Source organism: Pituophis catenifer, unplaced genomic scaffold, assembly GCF_029215685.1.
Source record: "Pituophis catenifer annectens isolate HBS135680 unplaced genomic scaffold, rPitCat1.0.hap2 SCAF_4, whole genome shotgun sequence".
Lineage (NCBI taxonomy): Eukaryota > Metazoa > Chordata > Lepidosauria > Squamata > Colubridae > Pituophis > Pituophis catenifer.
Window position 1 is genome coordinate 49,053,020 of NW_027256884.1, and position 23,229 is coordinate 49,076,248.

Consider the following 23,229-nt stretch of genomic DNA (forward strand, 5'->3'; position numbering starts at 1 on the left):
TATTTCTACTATAAGTATTCTCCCTTTTTCATCTTTATATTTACATTCTGCCTCTATTCCTTTCTTAACATAAATAGCCACCCCCCTTTTTCTTTTCTCAGCTAATGAAAAGAATACTTTACCAAATTTAGTATAATTTAAGTAGTTGGCTTCTTCTTTTTTTATGTGAACCTCTTGGATACAAATTATGTCGGGATTTTGTTTCGCCAATTTTGACAATATTATCCTCCTTTTTTTATAATCATTTAAACCATTCACATTTAACGATAAGATCTTAGTATCGTTCATTCCTATAACTGTTCTCTAGTCTCTAGTTTTTATTTACCTTTTAATGTTACTGCTCTCACTGGTCTAGATTTTTTCCCCTTTTCTTCTGTGTCTTCCTTTTTCTTCTCCTCTTCTATATCTTCTGTTGTGAGTTGTTCTTGAGATGTCTCTTCTTCCGTATTAACTATTTCGTTTTCCTCCTTACTAATTTGTTCCTCTTCACCTCCCCTTAATTGCTCTAGGAAGTCTTGGGCGTCACTTACACAATCGATTTTGATTTTCCTCCCTTGCCAAGATATTAGCATTCCTTCTGGCAAGAGCCACCTAAATATTATACTTCTCCTATTTAATTGATTTGTCAGAAATTTATAGTTTTTCCTCCTCTCCCTCACTCTCCTTGGAATTTGTTTTAAGATGTTCACTTCTTTTCCCCCCAAAATAATTTTTTCCTCCCTAGCAATATTATACAAAATATCTCTCACTTTTTTCCTAGCGAACCAAACATGGACTTCTCTAGGGAGCCTGTTCCTTCTCACGTAGTTTGTTTGAACTCTGTAGACTTCATCGATCTCTCGAATTATTTCTTGCTTATCCTGTTGGAGAGTCTCTGCAATCAACTCGGCCATCTTATCTCCTAGGTCCTCATCTTTATCTTCCACTATATTTTGGAATCGCAAGTAAAATGAGGCCTTGTCCATCTCGAGTTGTTTTAGGGCGTCTTCTGTTTCTTTATTCTGCACCAACAGGGTTTGATCGACTATGTCCAATTTCTTCTCATTTTTTTCTATTCTTTGTTCCGCTTTTTGGATTCTGTTCTCATTACTAGCGATCGAAATTTGAATCTCATTCATTTTAGCATCAAGTCCATGTATATCTAATTTCAGTTCAGAATGGCTATTCAGAAGTTTTTCTTGCATCGCAAGCATGGTTTCTTGTATTGTTAACAGAGACGCTTGTACCGTTTGCAACGTTGGAGTTGCTGGGGGTTTGTCTGTTTTCTGTAGACCCTCTACTAATTTCTGGGTAGCTGGAGATGACATTGCTAACGTGGGGATGGATGGCACTTTTTTATTGGTTTTAGCGATAGTTGATGTCAAACTTGCCATTTCTTTCAAAAGCGCTTTTTGGTCTCTAATTATATTCTCAATCTTTCTCCAAATGATCATCCACTGGCACTTGCCACTTTTTACTCCGGGGCACTATCTTAGGTCCCAACCTCCTTACTTGATTCCCCCTGATCTCTTAATAGGTTTCAGGAAGAACTTGATTTTAGATTACTATAGTATGATAGTTCTACGTTACCAGCTAACCACAATAAGTAAAAGTAGGGTTCTTATGAAACTAAGTACAGTCTTAATATAATTCGTTAATGTAGATATATTAATAAGTTAATAAGTTGGACAGTTAATAAATTAAATTAATGAATAAGTTAATAAATTTATCAGTTCTCTCAATAGTTCTTATATATCTAAAATTAAACCCTTAATATATACAAAGTTACTATAAAATAAATAAATCTATAAAATAACTATTACCAAAAGAAATAAATATTTAGGGTTAAAGAGATTCAGTGAGTAAGATAAATATACCTAAAATAGCTATATATAATATATCAATTCAATAAATACAAATCTAAGTCCTAATATAAAATTTTATCCAATGACTATTTAATAATACTTAGTTAATCAATTTATGACTTCAATGTAACTTAACACTAAGGAAATCTATTTAATAGTATGGTATAATTTTTGGTGATTTTAAAAGTACTTATCAAAAACAAAGTCAAAGTTCTGGGTATTAGAGTCACAAATATTGGAAGGAGCAGGAGGGAAAATAAGTAGGAGTATATCTATGATGTAGTACAGTAATCGCCCAGCTTTAGGTCTTCGCCTCTCAGCTCTGCTAAGTTCCGATGCTTCTCAATGGTAAAAGCTCACGGCTAGAGCGTCTCCTTGTCAGTCCTCTGCTGTTACAGTCTTCCACTTCAATGGACGCACTTCCTGTATCTCTAAAACTCTCAAGAGCTCTCAAAGGCAGATCGCAAATTTCTCCTTCTTCTTTTTCGCTTCGTTCGCCAAACAAACACCCAACCGCCCCAAAAGACTTTTCCTTAACTTTTCCCTTCTCACCACACCATCTGGGGCTCTTTAAGAAGACGATCTACTCCCTCTGTGTCTCTCGTCAGCTCGTCGGGTTGTCGGGTCTCCGTAGCTGCAATCCGCTTTGCCCTCTCCATCGCCGCCTCACATCGAGTCAAAACGCTCCTCTCCCGACTCCCCCGACCTCCTCTTTCAGCGCAAAAATCACTCTAGGGTATGGGAATAAGGTTTTCGATCTGGCACCGCACCTCCGATCTCCTTCTTAACTTCCCGTCACTTGTCGGTTATTGCAACTTCAGGCCCGCCATTAGCGGCCGGCTCACCGCGTTGGCTTGACAGAGGCGCCGGGTCCAGCGAGAAGTGGTTGCACCCCACTTTCCCACTCGCCTGGCTTCCCCTCTTGTCCACAGGACTCTCCGGGCCCCACGCCCCCCAAGGGATCCCCAAAACACAATGAAAAAAGGTGTAGAGGAGCAGCGAGGACTCACTCCACACCCTGTCACTGCAAATCACCAACCGGAACCTGAATCACACATTTATCCTTTTGCAAAGTGTATGACATTTGTGAGTGTGGGCCAAAGCTTCATTGCGTGCACTGTGCATGAAGGAATAAATATTTATGTTTACAAAATAGGAATGGATGGATTGAGTGATTATCCAAAATGCCTACCAATCCCAAGAATGAACCAGATCTTCACTGCCAGAACAAAATAAATATGGAATGGAATTAGAATGCCAAGTCATGTTTCCTTTAAAACAGTACATTTGGAGAGGGCTATACATAGAATTATCCATATGACAATAGAATATCCATGGATAATAGAATTATGGATAGAATTAGCCTTATTTGAAAAAGCTATTATTACTATTATTTATTCCTAAATACTATTTTCAGCCTGAAAGTTCAAAACCAGAATAAAAAGTGTCAAGAGGCTTACATATAGTATATAACAGTAGCATATACGTACCCATTTATAAACACATAGTCATTTTATTTTGTGGCAATATTCCCTAAATCGTTGCCCTGAGCTGAAAACCTCATAATCCTAAAAAAGAATACTCATTGGCCTTGTAGGCTAACAATGATAGTAGTTGTAGTCTAAAAACTTGGAAGGGAGCAGGTTGGGGAAGCTCTCATTATCCCCTAAAGCATCAAAAAGCTATGCCGTTATACATCTTCACCCCTGGTAGAGCAGGCCATGCCGCTTATGTGGTAACCCAGTGCCTGGGGGCTGTGAAGGTCTGGATGGGGAGGAACCAGCTCTGACTCAATCCTAGAGAGAGATGGAGTGGCTTGAGGTTTTTAGCCCCTCTGAATCCAGAGAGGTGTCATATTTGACTTCTGATGGAGTAGCAGTTGTTGTGGCCCGCCAGCAGCCAGCGCGGATTGTTGCTGATCCCGACGAGGAGGAGGCTGGTGTGGTGCTGTGCCAGCAGTCTGTGCAGCCGGCGCTCAAGTCAGACAGCGAGGAGGCTGAAGAAGATGTGGTGCCAGAGGCAGGGATTCAGTCAGGGCCTTCAGAACCTCCAGAGGCTCCTTTAAGTGAAGAGGATGAAGAGGAGGAGCCTCTTCTCAATGCACGGGCACGCAGAGCTGCCAAAAAACAGAAGTAGCTCCTCAGGAGGATGTCTCCTCGAGAGTAAGGCTTGGGGCTAATTGGCCATTCCCTTAGCCTATTTAAGAAAGTACGCAGCTGATAACAAGCTGCAGGAAACAACTTTAGTTCGCTAATCATCGCGTTGGGATGTCTCTGCATCCTTGCTTCTGGACCTTCTGCCAACTCGAGTAAGACTCTGACTATCTTATCTGTGGAATTCTGGCAGGCTGTTAAGAACACTTTATTAACAGCCGGCATTTGCTAAAAGTGCGTTATTTGAGTAAACTAAGTTTTGTTCAGAGTTTGTGTGTGCTGTGTTCTTTGGGATCCGTAGCTGTTGCAGAACAGCAGTTCCCCAGGCACAACTGGTACACAATTTGGAAATTCTCTTGGAATCGCAGGTCCATCTCAAAAGCAGGTGGTAGCTATGTCCAGGGAGTTTTAGGCAGATCCATCCTGTGGCAATTATGCTCATTCCCAGATCAGGAAGACCTGCTCACAGTCTCTTATGTCTTGGTCACTTCCCAGTTGGATGACTGCAATGTATTTGGGACAGCACTTGAAGATCAGATTTAGAATTGCTTCAAAACTGCAGTGGCAGTGGAAGCATTATTTGCAGCTTTGGGGTGAACTGTCATTCATGTGTTTGATGATATCTAATTCTGAAAATTGAAATGAAGTGAAAATGGAAGTAAAGGTGTTAATGTTACATGAACTCCCGGGTTTGGTGTATGTCCACTCATATTCACAGGTAGTTGAGGTATGTAAGCATTTACAAATAACATTTTCCTTTGTTTCCTTAACCACTTGTTTCCCTCTTATCCACTTCACCAAGCAATCTTTAAGCAGCATTCTTGGCGTTTATTCTGCTTATCTCCCTGCTTCATCTTTAGTTATGGCAGTTTCAGCCTAGTCTCAAAATGTGAAAGAACAAGTTCAAACCTAACAAAGGCAAGATTGAATTGTTAATAGTTTTGGGGACTTTGGGAATTAATGGGATTGTGTTCTGAATGAGGTTGCATCCACTCTTCTGAATCAGATTTGTGCCCAAGGATCCTCCTCAATTGGTCATTGATGCTGGACAGCAATATAATATTGGTGGCAAAGTTTATATACTTTGGGTATATAAACTGGGTGCATTCTTGCCTGGAGGAGACCTGGCTGCAGTAACATAGGGTACTAGTGATTTTATTATTAGATTACTGTTAGGCACTTTTCATAAGGTAGTTTGAAGATAATATAAAAAATTCAACTGGCCAGAAATTGTGGCATATAGGAGTTTCCACATGTATTCATATCAAAATTGCTATAATTTCTAGCCCAATTAATGGCGCTCATGATGGGTTTAAAAGTCTTTAATAAGTAAGGCAGAAGTGGGTAATCCATGAATCATGTATTTTCCAAAACTAATATTTTGCTACAATTTCTTCTCTTATTATTATTTGACTTATATCACCACCCATCTCATATAACATTCTGGGTACCTCACAGCAACAATACAAATGTATATGAGAAACAACAAAGAAAACCAAAATCCATGTTGCAAGAAACAGCTCTCTAGCCTCATCCTATCCTTATCTTTAAGGAAAGAGCCAACTTTTTATGACCTTCTGCAAAGCTCAAAGGCTGAGGGCTTGCCAACTCTTGGGGAAGGGTATTCCACAGGAGTGGAGCCACTACTAAAAAGGTGCACTTCATAGGTCCCACTAGATTACAACATTTAAGGGACCTGGAGTATCTTTTCTGACCTAGTGCAGATGCTTTCAAAAAGATGGCAGATATCTTCTAAAAGAGGCAGTCTCATAGTTAACTTGACCATACAATTTTCCATATCAGGAATAAAACACATTCCCTCTTTTCTATGATTGTTGTAGCATAATTCTTGTAATGATGCCTGTTGTATTAGTATTGGATTGAACCTCAATTTCTCAAGTTTCATCATTTACAACTGTCCCATTATCTAGTTAGCATAAAGAAAAAAAATCAGGAAGTATAGGGTAGAGTATATGAAAATGCAAGTATCTTTCTTCAGGCTTAAAAATTAATAAAGACAATCTCTTTATGCAATAACCATTGGACATCAGCCATCATTCTGATGTGATGATTAAAAGAAAGCAAATGATCTGGAAACAGCTAGAAGAAAAGAATTACTCGTATTACAGCAAAGTCAGAGGCCCACAGGAGAAGTAAATAAAGAGAACAAGTGAATTCTGATAGGAGGGTTGCAGCACCTGCCCTCTGGAACAGCATCCCTCCCTGAGGATCAATCTGCTCCCACTCTGCTATTTTGGATAGTTATTATTTTGGATAGTTGTGTGTTTATTTTTTAAAGTAATTTCAGTTACAATGTGTTTTGTTGAATTTATTTTAATATATTTCTACTGAATATACTGTAAAATGGGAAAACTACTTTGAGAACATCATTATATTTACACAAAAAAACAGATCTATTAAGAAATATATGAAAAGAACACAAGCTAAACTGTGATTAATGGAATGTGAAATAGGGAATTTACCTACTGCCTGTACAAGTAGTCCTTGACTTGCAAAAGTTCATTTAGTGACCATTCAAAGTTACAATGGCACTGAAAAAAGTGACTTACAAAAGTGACTTTTTTTCACTTTTGACCATTGCAGCATCCCCATGATCACATGATCAAAATTTAAATGCTTGGCAACTGACTCATATTTATGATGGTTACAGTGTCCCAGGGTCATGTGATCATCTTTTGCAACCTTCTGGCAAGCAGTCAATGGGGAAGCCAGATTCACTTTACAACCATATTACTCAACTGCAGTGAGTCACTTAGCAACTATGGCAACAAAGGTCATAAAATGGGGCAAAACTCACTTAACAAATGTCTCATTTAACAGAAATTTTGGGCTCAACTGTGGTCATAAGTTGAGGACTACCTGTATTTGCAGTAACCACTCTGGTTGGATTTATACAAGTCAAATAAACAAGTCAACCACATTTTAGGCTAGCATGACATCTTCATCTAACCATGACTTGCAAGAGGGATTTCAAGCAGGCTTAGTCACTGGCCACATGGCTCTTGATTGTAGCAGAACAAAAGGAAAGCAATTTTTTTTCTTCACATCACAAAGATTACTTTCACATAGAAGCAATCACATATCTCCCATTGCTATAGAATTATTCCTGATTCTCAATTCTGATTGTGTTTAACTTTCAAGCTCTTAACTATTATTTATATTATTCCATCTGATTCAAACTAGAATATTCTTTTTTGTGCATCTGCATAAAATGTTTAAATAAAGTGCACACCAGTGGTGGGTTGCTCCCGGTTCAGCCCGGTTCAGGGAAGCTGGTAGTGGTGATGATATAATGTCAGCGAACCAGTTCTCTATGACTGTGAGCTGGCTCTCTCGCCCGCCCCTGCATTATACCTAACTTCATTTGTCATTTTTTAGCCCAGCTGATAGGCGCGGCAGAGTGGATTGCTGCACCTCAGCTGGGCAGAAATCTAATGAGCTTGCGTGAAGAGAACCGGTGGTAACACCGGTTGGAACCCACCACTGGTGCACACAATCAGATAATTCCTGGAAGCTATATTTTTTTTCAGTGGAAAGGCTTTAAATAATACCAAGTAAAAAGATATTAGGCATTAGACTGTTGGATATTATGGTTATTATGGATATTATTTATGGTTATTATGGATATTATGGTTATTATATTATGATATTATTATTGAAAATTCAATAATAATTGGGTAATTAAAGAAAGGAATATTTTTTATAGGACAGTTTTAAGTAGAAAAGAAAAGCTATGAAAACCAGAGTTTACATTTCTGGCCATTTAAATTTCTAGTGGACAGCTAAGTTTCTAGCAGCAACAAGAAACAGGAGCACTAACCATTACATGCAGGAGTAATCTTTTAATAAGATAGTGGTAAAAATCATATATTATCCTTGGTTTGCCAAACCAAACCTGGACATGCCAGACAGTTGACGTGAGTAACTGGAGTTTCAAAATGCAAAAACAGATTTTACTAGAATGATCATTCTAGATGGCAAACTAGATGGCCATTCATATAAAACCTATGAAAAATCATGAAAATGCATGCTTCTCCATGGAATCATCACATAACAGAGTTTGAATTGAATGTCTTACCTCCATTGCTTCTCCTTTCTTATCTTCATTTATCTCACTTTGATCCATGGCTAAATTAAGGTCATGAAAAGCCCTAGTGGACTATGATGATCTCTCTCTAATCTAGCTCTCAACTCTAAAGATGTACCAAAAGAGAAGGAAGCAATTTTATGCATCAGTTATGCAAAGTGGTAGGGAATTTTCATATTATGAATTTTAATGAAAATCATATTTTATACTGTTGGAAAGCAAAAGCTATTATTTTGTTTGTGAAAGAAAAGTAACACACCTCTTAAGATCTTTATCACTTCACTTGTGAAGCATATAAATAGCACTCAGGAGACATAACCTCTCCCTCCCTCCCTCTCTCTTTCCCCGTCTCCCTCTCTCTCTCTCCCTCCCCCCCCACACAAACAAACAAACTGGAGAAAGAAAGACACATAACTTGACTCACTTCTTTGGAACAAATAGTCCAAAAAATAGGTAATAGAGACAGGTATAATAATCATTTTTCCAAGGAGGAGGGAATCAGTAAATTCCTTCCACAAGCCCCAATTCCTCAGAACATTCTGTTCCTAAAATAGTAATAGTTTTACACTTAGTTCTTAATATGTAAAATAGAAATGGAGATTATGCCCAGCCGCCATTATTACTTAAGGTGACCAGACGTCCCGCTTTTGGCAGTACAGTTCCAATTTTTAGCAATTTGTCCCGCGTCCCGCGGCGTTTTAAAAAAGTCCCGATTTTTCATTCTGCCTCCTGAGTCCCAGCTGATGGCTAGAGGAAAAAAAAAACTGTTTAAACTCTTGCCACGGGGCTTCAAAGGGCCGACCTACAGCTGATCAGTGTTAAAAGAAAACAAATGAGTAGACCCATGCCTGCAAAAATAGAAAAAACAGCCCCTTACAGCTTCCGCATAGGTTAATTGGCTGCAAAGAGTTCCTGGAGCAGATTTTTTTTCCCCTAGCTATGCTGAAAAAGTGAAAGCGAAAGTAAAGCTGAAACATGACAAAATGAGGCAGAGAGAGATTTCTTTTTCTTTTTCCTCACCAAAAAAGGTAGGTGCAAAACTGCAAACAATGGGAAATTTAGGGCAAAAGAGGAGAGTTCAAGATTTTAAAACACAAAAGAAAAAAAGCTCTATTTAACTAGGGAATTGTAATAATTGAGATACTATTAATTGTATATTGTGTTGAAAGCAGAAATGGTTAAGTTGTGGTTTGGAGGAATATATGGGGGAAATTATTTGGTTTATTATTATTGGTAAATATAATTAATTGATTTGTAAGAAATTGGATTGCATGGAAATAATTGGAATATTCATGTTCATATTGATTAATATACAAAAAAGATATATATAACTAATTGATTTATATTAAAATGTTGAATTTTTATTAAACAACTGTATTACATAATTACATAATTAACCAATGTGAGGATGGATATAAAAATAGATGACAATGGGAAGGGGTATAATATAGAATAGAAGGGAAAAATTGAATTTGATTAAGATTAGAGATGAGGATGAAGGGTAATATTGGTTTTTTAAAAAAAATAGATGAGGAATAAATATGGCAAAAAGGAAATATAGAAATTGTAAATTTAATTGAAATGACTAAACACTGTTTAAATTTGTGAATCAGCCAAATATTCTGTTCAAAGAAAATACATTGTATGTTTGTATGTGTGTTTCTAATTATTGCTATTTATTTATATTTGTTCTCTTTTATTCTTTAAAGTTTAACAATTCATTCTTTATCTTAATATCTTTATATTTGCTTGGGGTTGGCTTTCTTCCCTTTCATCTTTTTTATTGTACAGCAATCTTTCTCCTCAAACCTACCACTTCTCTCTTTTCTTTCCTTCTTACTTTCTCTTCCCCCCACCCTCTTTTTCTCCTCCCTACTTCCTCTTCCTTTCTCCTTCTCCTCCTCTCTTCCTCCCTCTCTTACCTTCACTCCTACTCTAATTTCCATTCCTTCATCCCTCTCTATTGCTGTATCCTTTAATGCATATGGACTACTCAGAGGGCTGAAAAAGTTATTTTTGACTGGTCCTCGCACTTTTGATCAGTCCTCAAACTTACGACTGTCCTCACATTTTACGTTTTTGCCCTATCTTGTCATCATGGTGAAGAGAAGCAGTTGTGAAATGAATGACATGGTTGCTAAGAATGCTGCACAGGCATAAATGTGAGGATGGTCATAAGTGTGAGGACCAGTCAAAAGTGCGAGGACGTGTCAGAAATGACTTTTTTCAGCCCTCTGGTTAGTCCTTTTGTGCATATGGACTACTCAGAGGGCTGAAAAAGTTATTTTTGACTGGTCCTCGCACTTTTGACCAGTCCTCGAACTTACGACTGTCCTCACATTTTACGTTTTTGCCCTATCTTGTCATCATGGTGAAGAGAAGCAGTTGTGAAATGAATGACATGGTTGCTAAGAATGCTGCACAGGCATAAATGTGAGGATGGTCATAAGTGTGAGGACCAGTCAAAAGTGCGAGGATGTGTCAGAAATGACTTTTTTCAGCCCTCTGGTTAGTCCTTTTGTGCATATGGACTACTCAGAGGGCTGAAAAAGTTATTTTTGACTGGTCCTCGCACTTTTGACCAGTCCTCAAACTTACGACTGTCCTCACATTTTACGTTTTTTGCCCTATCTTATTACCATGGTGAAGAGAAGCAGTTGTGAAATGAGTGACATGGTTGTTAAGAATGCTGCACGGGCATAAATGTGAGGATGGTCATAAGTGTGAGGACCAGTCAAAAGTGCGAGGACCTGTCAGAAATGACTTTTTTCAGCCCTCTGAGTAGTCTCTATACACATAGCCATGGCCACCCAGTCACATGACCAGCTAGCCATGCCCACCAGTCACATGACCTCCAAGCCATGCCCACAAAATAAGCCACGCCCACAACGGTGTCCCTCTTTACCAATGTTAAAATCTGGTCACTTTATTATTACTACATCTAGCAGCCCAGTTCATTTTTGTCCTTTTTTTTTTTTCTTGAGCAGGGGTCGGTCAGGGGTTGAGCTGCAACCATCCACATGAGGCAATGTCTCTGGGACCTATTTTGGGCTTAAATAAATTGAAATCTGACTGGATCCTGACTGAGAAAGTCAGGCAGATATAAAGGGAGCATCTGTGGGCATATTGGATCCATGTGTCTTTCAATCCATGTGTCTCCATATTCTTGTGAAAATGATACATTCAAAATCATTTAAAAACTGATCCTATTGAAGCAAACATTTAATTTCTAGAGACAGACACTGATTCCTGTAGCTAAAAATTAAATTGTATATTGATTTCTGCCTTCTGTATCCATACAGTTGCAAATTAACTTTGCACAACTTGGATTATAGTTCATTTGATTTTTTTAAAATGAAGATTTCAATGAAATTCTCATAGAAAATGAACTTTCTCAAATTGTTAAATTCAGAATAGAAAAGAGTGTGCATGATTGTACTATTATCTTTCCAGTGTTCTTAAGCCTTGTAGTTTTCCTTACTTCTGTTGACCCTCGAGAGAAGCCACCATAGAGGAACTTCTCCCAATTAGTTTTTGCTTTCTGTAATTAGAAGGTATATGTGTTTATGTGTATGTGTATGCATGCATATGTGCACAATCTAAATCCATCTTTTCTTCTATTTATCCCTTCTTTTCTACCTTCTTTCTTAGACTTACCCTGTAATCTTTAACATTACTTTATATATTTATTTATATCAACAAATTGGACAGTAGAATTGAACACTTAATCCAGTAAGCATATCACAGAGCAGGGCCAAGGAGATTTGCTTGTGGATTTGCTTTAAGCTAAAAAATAATGAGCAAGTCAGAAGCTGTATCTAATTTCTTTTCATGTACACTGAAATGTAATTAAAATTAAATGCAATGAATATGATTATTCTCCAGTCATGTATATGAAGTCATTTATAGTATCTTCTAGAGTAAGGTGACCAGATTTTAACATTGGTAAAGAGGGACATTGTGGGTGTGGCTTATTTTGTGGGCGTGGCTAGCTGGTCATGTGACCGGGTGGCCATGGCTATGTGTATAGGGTAAGGTGAACAGATTTTAACATTGGTTAAGAAGGACACCATTGTGGGCGTGGCTTATTGTGTGGGCGTGGCTTGGAGGCCATGTGACTGGGTGGGTGTGGCTAGCTGGTCATGTGACCGGGTGGCCATGGCTATGTGTATAGGGACTACTCAGAGGGCTGAAAAGTCATTTCTGACAGGTCCTCACACTTTTGACTGGTCCTCACACTTATGACCATCCTCACATTTATGCCCGTGCAGCATTCTTAACAACCATGTCACTCATTTCACAACTGCTTCTCTTCACCATGGTGACAAGATAGGGCAAAAACGTAAAATGTGAGGACAGTCATAAGTTCGAGGACTGGTCAAAAGTGCGAGGACCAGTCAAAAATAACTTTTTCAGCCCTCCGAGTAGTCCATATGCACAAAAGGACTAACCAGAGGGCTGAAAAAAGTCATTTCTGACACATCCTCGCACTTTTGACTGGTCCTCACACTTATGACCATCCTCACATTTATGCCCATGCAGCATTCTTAACAACCATGTCACTCATTTCACAACTGCTTCTCTTCACCATGATGACAAGATAGGGCAAAAATGTAAAATGTGAGGACAGTCATAAGTTCGAGGACTGGTCAAAAGTGCGAGGACCAGTCAAAAATAACTTTTTCAGCCCTCTGAGTAGTCCATATGCACAAAAGGACTAACCAGAGGGCTGAAAAAAGTCATTTTTGTCTTTGGAGGAACATCTGACGGCTGTTACCAGGGGGACCTTTTATCAGGTTCGCCTGATTCGCCAGTTGCGGCCCTTTCTTGATCGGGATTCCCTGTGCACAGTCACTCACGCCCTCGTCACCTCTCGCCTTGACTACTGTAATGCTCTCTACATGGGGCTCCCCTTGAAGAGCACCCGGAGGCTCCAGCTGGTCCAGAATGCAGCAGCGCGGGTAGTGATGGGAGCAACATGGCGCTCCCATGTAACACCACTCCTGCGCGAGCTGCACTGGCTCCCGGTGGTCTTCCGGGTGCGCTTCAAGGTGTTGGTTATCACCTTTAAAGCGCTCCATGGCATAGGGCCTAGCTATCTCCGAGACCGCCTGCTGCTACCGATGACCTCCCATCGACCCGTGCGCTCCCACAGAGAGGGCCTCCTCAGGGTGCCATCAGCCAAACAATGTAGGCTGGTGGCCCCCAGGGAGAGGGCTTTCTCTGTGGGGGCTCCCACCCTCTGGAATCAGTTGCCCCCGGAGATAAGAAGAATCCAGGACCTCAATGCCTTCCGTCGTTCCCTGAAAACCTATCTTTTTCAGCAAGCCGGGTTGGCTTAAGAAGAAATTTTTAAAATTTTTAAATCCTTTAATTAGTCTGCGATTTTTAATTTTTTGGGCCAAATTTTATATATATTTTTAAATGTTTTAATATTTGTATTCTATGTTTCTTATCTTGGCTGTACACCGCCCTGAGTCCTCAGGGAGAAGGGCGGTATATAAATTCGAAATTAAATTAAATTAAATTAAATTAAATTTCTGACAGGTCCTCGCACTTTTGACTGGTCCTCACACTTATGACCATCCTCACATTTATGCCCATGCAGCATTCTTAACAACCATGTCACTCATTTCACAACTGCTTCTCTTCACCATGATGACAAGATAGGGCAAAAATGTAAAATGTGAGGACAGTCATAAGTTCGAGGACTGGTCAAAAGTGCGAGGACCAGTCAAAAATAACTTTTTCAGCCCTCCGAGTAGTCCATATGCACAAAAGGACTAACCAGAGGGCTGAAAAAAGTCATTTCTGACAGGTCCTCGCACTTTTGACTGGTCCTCACACTTATGACCATCCTCACATTTATGCCCATGCAGCATTCTTAACAACCATGTCACTCATTTCACAACTGCTTCTCTTCACCATGATGACAAGATAGGGCAAAAATGTAAAATGTGAGGACAGTCATAAGTTCGAGGACTGGTCAAAAGTGCGAGGACCAGTCAAAAATAACTTTTTCAGCCCTCCGAGTAGTCCATATGCACAAAAGGACTAACCAGAGGGCTGAAAAAAGTCATTTCTGACAGGTCCTCGCACTTTTGACTGGTCCTCACACTTATGACCATCCTCACATTTATGCCCATGCAGCATTCTTAACAACCATGTCACTCATTTCACAACTGCTTCTCTTCACCATGATGACAAGATAGGGCAAAAATGTAAAATGTGAGGACAGTCATAAGTTCGAGGACTGGTCAAAAGTGTGAGGACCAGTCAAAAATAACTTTTTCAGCCCTCTGAGTAGTCCATATGCATTAAAGGATACAGCAATAGAGAGGGATGAAGGAATGGAAATTAGAGTAGGAGTGAGGGTAAGAGAGGGAGGAAGAGAGGAGGAGAAGGAGAAAGGAAGAGGAAGTAGGGAGGAGAAAAAGAGGGTGGGGGGAAGAGAAAGTAAGAAGGAAAGAAAAGAGAGAGGTGGTAGGTTTGAGGAGAAAGATTGCTGTACAATAAAAAAGATGAAAGGGAAGAAAGCCAACCCCAAGCAAATATAAAGATATTAAGATAAAGAATGAATTGTTAAACTTTAAAGAATAAAAGAGAACAAATATGAATAAATAGCAATAATTAGAAACACACATACAAACATACAATGTATTTTCTTTGAACAGAGTATTTGGCTGGTTCACAAATTTAAACAGCGTTTAGTCATTTCAATTAAATTTACAATTTCTATATTTCCTTTTTGCCATATTTATTCCTCATCTATTTTTTTAAAAAAACAATATTACCCTTCATCCTCATCTCTAATCTTAATCAAATTCAATTTTTCCCTTCTATTCTATATTATACTCCTTCCCATTGTCATCTATTTTTATATCCATCCTCACATTGGTTAATTATGTAATACAGTTGTTTAATACAAATTCAACATTTTAATATAAATCAATTAGTTATAAAACTATCTTTTTTGTATATTAATCAATATGAACATGAATATTCCAATTATTTCCATGCAATCCAATTTCTTACAAATCAATTAATTATATTTACCAATAATAATAAACCAAATAATTTCCCCCATATATTCCTCTGCACCACAACTTAACCATTTCTGCTTTCAAGACAATATACAATTAATAGTATCTCAATTATTACAATTCCCTAGTTAAATACAGCTTTTTTTTTCTTTTGTGTTTTAAAATCTTGAACTCTCCTCCTAAATTTCCCATTGTTTGCAGTTTTTCACCTACCTTTTTTGGGGAGGAAAAATAAAAATAAAAATAAATCTCTCTCTGCCTCATTTTGTCACGTTGCACCAAAGATCCTGGTTTCGGTTTCGTTTCTGCAGCTTAGCTAGGGGGAAAAAAAACTGCTTCAGGAACTCTTTACACTGATTGCCTGTAGGGCGGCCCTTTGAAGCCCCGGCAAGAGTTTACACAGGTTTTTTTTCCCCTCTAGCCATCAGCTGGGGCTCAAGAGGCAGCGGGACTCAAGAGGCAGAATGAAAAATCGGGACTTTTTTGAAACGCCGCGGGACGCGGGACAAATTGCTAAAAATCGGGACTGTCCCGCCAAAAGTGGGACGTCTGGTCACCTTATTCTAGAGTCATTCAGCCATCACTAGGCCAATATTGCAGTAATAAGAATAGGCTTTATACTACAGCACTGGCTGGGTGCATTATAATCACAGCTGCAGGAGAATGGACCTAAATTTAGCAAGGTAAGTCACTTATAAACTGTCAATCACTTGCCACTTGTATTGTTCCCTGCTGTGATCATCTGGGCTGGAGGTCCTTCTTTTGCTTTCTCAAGACCTTTACAACCAAGTACCCCAAGTTATAGTCATAACAGTGGTGGGTTGCTATCAGTTCACCCCGGATCGGGCAAACCTGTAGCGGCGGTGGCGGGAGGCTCCGCCTACCTGCCTGGACACTTCTGCACATGCACAGAGGCTTCTGCACATGCACAGAAGCATTGTGTGCACGTGCGAGCGCGCAAGCGCGCGAGCACCCATGAGCGAACCGGTAGCAACTGGTTTTGAAACCCGCCCCTGAGTCTTAACAATCTAAGGGCATAGATTTAACAGATTAACAGAGTTGGAAGGCACCTTGTAGATCATCTAGTTCAGCCCCCCTCCCAAACAAGAGATCCTACATCATTTCTGACAAATGGCGGTCCAGTCTCTTCTTGAAAACTACCAGTGATGAAGTTCCCAGAACTTCTGAAACGAAGCTGTTCCATTGGTTGATTGTTCTCACTGTCAGAAACTTTCTCCTTATTTCTAGGGTGAATCTCTCCTTGATTAGTTTCCATCCATTATTCCTTGTCTAGACTTCAGGTGCTTTGGATAATACCTTGACCCCTCTTCTCTGTGGCAGCCCTTCAAATATTGAAACACTGCTATCATGTCTCCCCTGGTCCTTCTCTTCACTAGACTAGCCATGCTGAGTACTTGTAACTGTCCATCATATGTTTTAGCCTCCAGTCCCCTAATCATCTTGGTTACTCTTCTCTGCACTTTTTCTAGAGTCTCAACATCTTTTTTTATAGTGTGATGACCAAAACTTCTAGGTGTGGTCTTACTAAGGCTTTATAGAGTGGCATTAGTACCTGACTTGATCTTGATTGTATCCCTCTGTTAATGTAATTTAGGATTGCATTGGCTTATTTGGCTGCCATTGCACACTGTTGGCTCATATGTAATTGGTTGTCGACTAAGATTCCAAGATTCCTCTCACAATTATTGCTAGTAAGCCTGGTTTCACCCAGTCTGTATGTGTACTTTTGGTTTTTCTCGCCTAAGTGTAAGACTTTACTTTTCTCTACATTGAATTCCATTTTGCTAGATAGGGCCCAGTTTTCAAGTCTGTCAAGATCCATCTGGATCTTGAGCCTATCATCTAGAGTGTTGGCTATTCCTGCCAGTTTAGTATAATCTGCAAATTTGGTAATTTCCCCTTCTATTCCCTCATCTAAATAATTTACGAAGATATTGAAGAGTACTGGGCCTAATACGGAATCTTGTGGTACCCCACTGCTTACTTCCCTCCATGTAAACGTAATACCATTAAGGTCTACTTGTTGAGTATGGCTTGTCAGCCAGTTACAAATCCATCTGATGGTGTTGCTATATATCCCACTTTTTTCTAGCTTACCAAGAAGAAGGTTGTGGTCTACTTTGTTGAATGCCTTGCTGAAATCTAAGTATATTACAATATGTCCACAGTATTTTGCTGGTCTACTAATTTAGTCACTATGTAAGTACTTGGTTGTAAAGGTAAGGACAGATGGGAAGGATAATAAGTAATACAGCCATATTAGGTGGTTTGATGTCCCAGGAAATAGATAGTGTTGTAGGAATTAGTTATTTAACAGAGTGATAGCATGGTGGTGGTGGGGGACTGTCTTTGTGTCTGGTTGTTTTGGTGTGCATTGTGCAAAGTTGTATAGTGTAATTTTGAGGGAAGAAGTTGAAACAGTTTATGTCCAGGATGTGAGGGGTCTGTAGCAGGGGTGTAGTTCGGACCGGCTCAGGTGAGTAGGTAGCGATGGCGGTGGGCAGTTTGGAGAACCGGTAGCAAAAATCCCTGCTCCTGCCCTCCATGCCCAGCTGAGCCCCACGATCATCAGAGCCTTTTTTCCTTTTAAATGGCTCTGACCAGCCAAGTCTGACATCCCAGCTGAATTGCCTGCTAATCAGGCAACTCAGCTTGGATCACCAGAGCCATGTAAAAGAAAAAAAGTTTCTTTTTTTCTCCCCCCCCTCTTCCAGCCTCCAGCTTGCTTACCTTAGCTGCTGATCACATGACAATCGCAATCCATGCATCAGCAAGCAACTGAATCTCCCTGCCTGCAATCAAGCTCATCGGTGAGCATCTCTTTCTGCCTGCCTGTCTTCCTGGCTAGACTTGTGGACTTCAACACCCAGCAAAGCTGGCTGAGGAATTCTGGGAGTTGAAGTCCACAAGTCTTAAAGTTGCCAAGGTTGGAGACCCCTGTTCTATTGGGTAAGTTTTTTTCCCCTTTGGGAGCTTTAAAAAAAATAGTTAATTGGGGTTTTTTTTTAGTTGTTCTTTTTTTAGATCTAGCCATTTAAAGTTTAGGAAGTTTTAAATTTAGCTGCTTTTATATAAAAATAAAAATAAAAATAAAATAAAATAAAATAATATTTGTGCAGCTTTCTGAGATTTTGTGTGTTTCTGTAGTGTTTCACTCTAACTACACAAACACACAAAATCTCACAAAGCTGTATGTGGAATTTTGTGTGTGTAAAGTGTGAAAGGTGTTTTTTTGGGCTTTTTGTGGCTGTGTGAGGTTCTTGCTTGTTGCAGGGGCCATTTTGGGTCTAGCACAGCTGCTTTTACATTGTGGGTGAGCCACTTGTGTTGTGCTGTGTTGTGTCTGTGTAAAGTGTGAAAGTTGTTTTTTTGGGGCTTTTTGTGGCTGTGTGAGATTCCTGCTTGTTGCGGGGCCATTTTGGATCTAGCACAGCTGCTTTTACATTGTGGGTGAGCTAGTTGTGTTGTGTTGTGTTTTGTAGGTTAAAAAAGGGCAAAGAAGTGACATTGACTTGGCCACGCCCACCCAGTCACCTTACAACCAAGCCCCGCCCACTAATTAAGCCACACCCACAGAACCGGTAGCAAAAAAAAATAGATTTCACCCCTGGTCTGTAGACATTTTTACAGCCCTGTTTCTGGCTCATGCACTATATAGGTACTCAATGGAAGGCAGGGGGTTGCAATTATTTTTTCTGCAGTCCATTGAAATCTGTGTCTGTCTTGTTTGGTTGCTTTGTCAAACCAGACAGTTATAAAGGTGCAAATGACAGACTCAGTAATTCCTTTGTAGAACTGTATCAGCATAACTGAGATTACACAAACTAGAATAAACCAAATAGTTATAAAAGCACTAATAAGCATTAAAGGGTTGACTCCCTTCAGATTAGTATAGTTTATATTTTTGAATGACAATAGTACTCTTGGTAATATCAGGAGAATGTATAGTTAATTACTTCCATAGAAGGAAGGAAGGAAGGAAGGAAGGAAGGAAGGAAGGAAGGAAGGAAGGAAGGAAGGAAGGATTTCCCATGCAAATTAGGGCAGATCTTCCTGCAGGTTTGGCAGATTCTTCACTAAGTAAGAGTCTTGGTTAAATGCTTTCATTGTAAACATTTGTTTGAATGTTAGTAATTTATTTCTTCCTGGACCTTATCCGGTTGGGGTTTATATGATGCTTTCCTATAGAATACAAATTGTTTTTAAAATCTCAGTGATTCCCCGCCCCCACCATTTTTCTTTTCTTTGCATCTTTATGATCTTTCTCTCATGTCCATTTTTTCTGGCTTTTATAAATTTTCTCATTTGTTCTCAGTTCATATTGTTAAATATCTACAGTGCATTGTGGAGATTGTTCTAGGAAAAGTCAGTACAGATAATCAATAAGGATATGCGGTAGCTAGGATTCAAAGGAAAAAAGCTTCAGACTCGACAGGAAAATGAACTCAGTGAGTGTTTGCAGCTCCTTAAAGCTGCATCTTAAAGCATTTGTGCTGTTTAACAAGCAATACACAGATAAATACAGATGTTCCCTTGGCCTTTGAATATGAAGCAGTGTATGGTACTACTAGTTAATGAGTATAGATGCTATGGTAATGATCAATCAATGATGATAAAAATTAGAATCAAACAAATAGCTACATCAACAATAACAGATATTTTATGATGTGTTTTTTCCATAACTAGGTTATTCCAGACAGCCTCTTTTTAATCCTAGATTCTTGAGTTGTTTTTCCCTTAAGGATTCTCATCCATGGAATCCTTCCCAAGTTCTCTCTAAGTTTATTGAAATTAGCTCTCTTAAAGTCCAAGACTCTTGTTTGACTTTGTTCTATTGCTTGTTACTTGCATAATGTTGAATTCCAATTGTTGAATAGTGGGTTCAATCAAAGGACACAGGACATGTCCGGCAAAGTCAACAGGTTTATTCAGCTCCAGTAACAGCAATAGTAATGCGAGCCATGGCAGCTCTTTGTAAATGGGAGCTGTCCGCGGCTTCAGCCACTGATGCACGCTTAATTTTCCCTCTCTAGCTATGGACTCCTGATTGGTTCCTGTGCCCATCTATTCAATATCTAACACCCCTCCCTTCTAGGCTGGTACTGTCCAATCAGGCTCTTCTCAGGCAATGTAATCACGCAAGTAAGTGGGCCATCTTTAGGTGCGACTTGACCTCCGTAGTTCAGTTGACTCAGCTTCATGGAGAGAGGTTGGGTTCTGTGCCTCTCCTGTGGGTACTCTTGGAATTCTTTCAAACTCAGCTATTGGCATGGATCTATCTCTTTGGATATTTATTTCTTCGTTCCCCTGCTGAACTGGTGGACTGTCTCCAACGTCAAGAACTCATCGCTGGACATCAGATAAGTGCCTGCTGACTCTATTCGGGTTTGAGTGTTGTTATTGTATGTTTGGCTGTGTATTGGGTAGGGCCTGGTCTATTTCTGTGGTTTCTGTGTGGTGTTTCCTCTCCTGCTCTGAGGCTTCCTCTTGTGTCCCATGTTCCTTTCTAACTATTCGGCCTCTGAGTTGGTCTATGTATCTCTTTCACCCTCGGCCGTCCTCTGTTTCTATTCTGTATGATAATGGGCTCGTGATTTGAGTTATTTTCGCTGGAACCCATAGGGGGTTTCTGCTATAATTCTTCGCATACACCTTATCCCCCACTTGGAACGGTCTATGGTAGAATCTACTGGGTTTTCTCCGTTATATTGGGGGTGTAGCCTGTCTAACTGAGATCTCAGCTTCCTCCCCATCAATAGCTCTGTGGGACTTCTGTGTGTGGTTGCACTGGGAGTTATGTGTTGTATGCTTAGTAGCTTATCTATTTTTGCTTGGATTTCCCAGGGGCACATTCTAGCTAGTGTTTCTTTGGTTGTTCTCACCATCCATTCCACCTGTCCATTAGTGGACAGATGTCCTGGCACAGATAGTGCATGTCTGATCCATTGGCTAGCTAGGAACATTTCAAATTGATTGGCAGTAAATTGTGGCCTGTTATCGGAGACTACTAAATCGGGCAACCCATGTGTTGCAAATAGTCTCTGTAGAACCCTGATGACTGCTTCTGTTGTGGTCGATGATATGAAGTTTACTTCTAACCATTTAGAATATGCATCGACTGTGATTAAAAATGTGTTTCCCTGGCAGGGTCCTGCAAAGTCAATGTGTATGCAGGACCATGGTGTCTTGGAAGGGATCCAAGATGGCGCTTCTCTGAAACCTGGTTAAATGAATCAATTGAAGATAGCAGCCTGCATATTCCAGGGTTTCAGTTTCAACGATCAGACAGAATTGCAGAACATCTGGTAAAAAGAAGGGAGGAGGCTTATGCTTATATATCAACAACAGCTGGTCTCAGGATATAACTATAATGTATAAATTCTGTGACGAAAACCTAGAGACATTAATTATCAACTGCAAACCTTGTGAATTTTCCTCATTTCTTCTAATTGCTGTTTATATACCACCACAACCCTGTGTAAACAAGGCATTACGAACTCTAGCTGACCAAATTATGGAGATTGAAGCCAAATACCCTGATTCACTGGCCTTTATTTTGGGAGATCTATACAAGGCAAACTTAAGGAAAGAGCTACCAAAATACTTTCAGCATATCAATTGTCCCACTAGAGGCAAGAATACTTTAGACCATTGCTACACAACACTAAAAGATGCTTATCGGTCCTTACCATGAGCAGCTGTGGGACACTCTGATCATTGCATGATTCACTTCATACCTGCTTACAGGCAAAGACTTAAAACCACAAAACCAACAATTAAATCAGTGAAGATCTGGATGGAGGAGGCAAAGTTAAAGCTACAGGCCTGCCTTGACTGCATTGATTGGAATGTTTTTGAAAGTACCTACGCAGACTTAGATGAACTCACAGAGACTGTAACATCATATGTCAGCTTCTGTGAAGACCTATGTGTACCCACCAGGAACTTGCGAATATACAGTAACAACAAACCTTGATTCACAGCTAAACTTAAGCAGCTACGTCATTCCAAAGAGGAAGCCTACAGAAAAGGTGATAAAATGCTATACAATCAGGCCAGAAATGTATTAACAAGGGAGATCAGAGCAGCAAAAAGAAGCAACTCTGAAAAGCTAAGGAATCAGTTCTCAACAAATGAACCAGCAAACATGTGGAAAACTCTTAAAAATATCACCGGCTATGGCAAACCTCCTTCCCAGGCTGAAGGAAATCAACAACTGGCAGATGACCTGAACGTGTTTTACTGCAAGTTTGAAAGGAAACTACAGCTACCTATCTCCACAACCCCCATCTTAGACACACTAACAACAGCCAAGCCTTCTACAATTGACCCCGTCCCATTGGGTTTACAACCCCTAGTGATCACAGAAAAGGAAGTGCAAGGCCTATTTCACAGACAAAAGCCAGGAAAAGCTCCAGGTCCAGACAAGATAACTCCTTGTCTGTGCTGATCAATTGGCCCCCATCTTCACCCGTATCTTCAATAAATTGCTAGAGATGTGCTATTTTCCTTCTTGCTTCAAACGCTGTATTATCATCCCAGTGCCGAAGAAGCCCACCATAAGGAACTGAACAACTACAGACTAGTTGCTCTAACATCTGTAGAAAATGAAATGAAAACCTTTGAAAGGCTAGTGCTGTCTTACTTGAAAATCATCACCGATCTGCTGTTAGACCCCTGCAATTTGCATACCGAACAAAATGATCAACAGATGATGCTGTTAATATGACTCTGCACTACATCCTACAACATCTTGAATCTCCAAAGACCTATGCAATGGTCCTCTTTAGTTCAGCATTCAACACCATCATTCCTGACACACTTCTAACTAAGCTAAACCAGCTACAGGTACCTGAACACACTTGCAAGTGGATCATAAACTTCCTAACAAACAGGAAGCAGCAGGTGAAGCTAAATAGAATCGCATCAGATACCTGTACAATTAGCACAGGGGCCCACCAAGGCTGTGTGCTTTCCCCACTTCTCTTCTCTCTGGATACCAATGACTGCATCTCTAAAGATCCATCTATTAAACTACTGAAGTTCACAGATGACACAAC

At 39.8% G+C, this 23,229-nt stretch overlaps 1 protein-coding gene across 1 annotated transcript in view; it reads left to right on the forward strand.

Annotated features, from left to right (window-relative positions):
- GRPR (gastrin releasing peptide receptor) overlaps window positions 1-23,229 on the forward strand; it is an 81,161-nt gene that overhangs the window by 37,540 nt on the left and 20,392 nt on the right. The gene's annotated exons all lie outside the window — the stretch shown is intronic.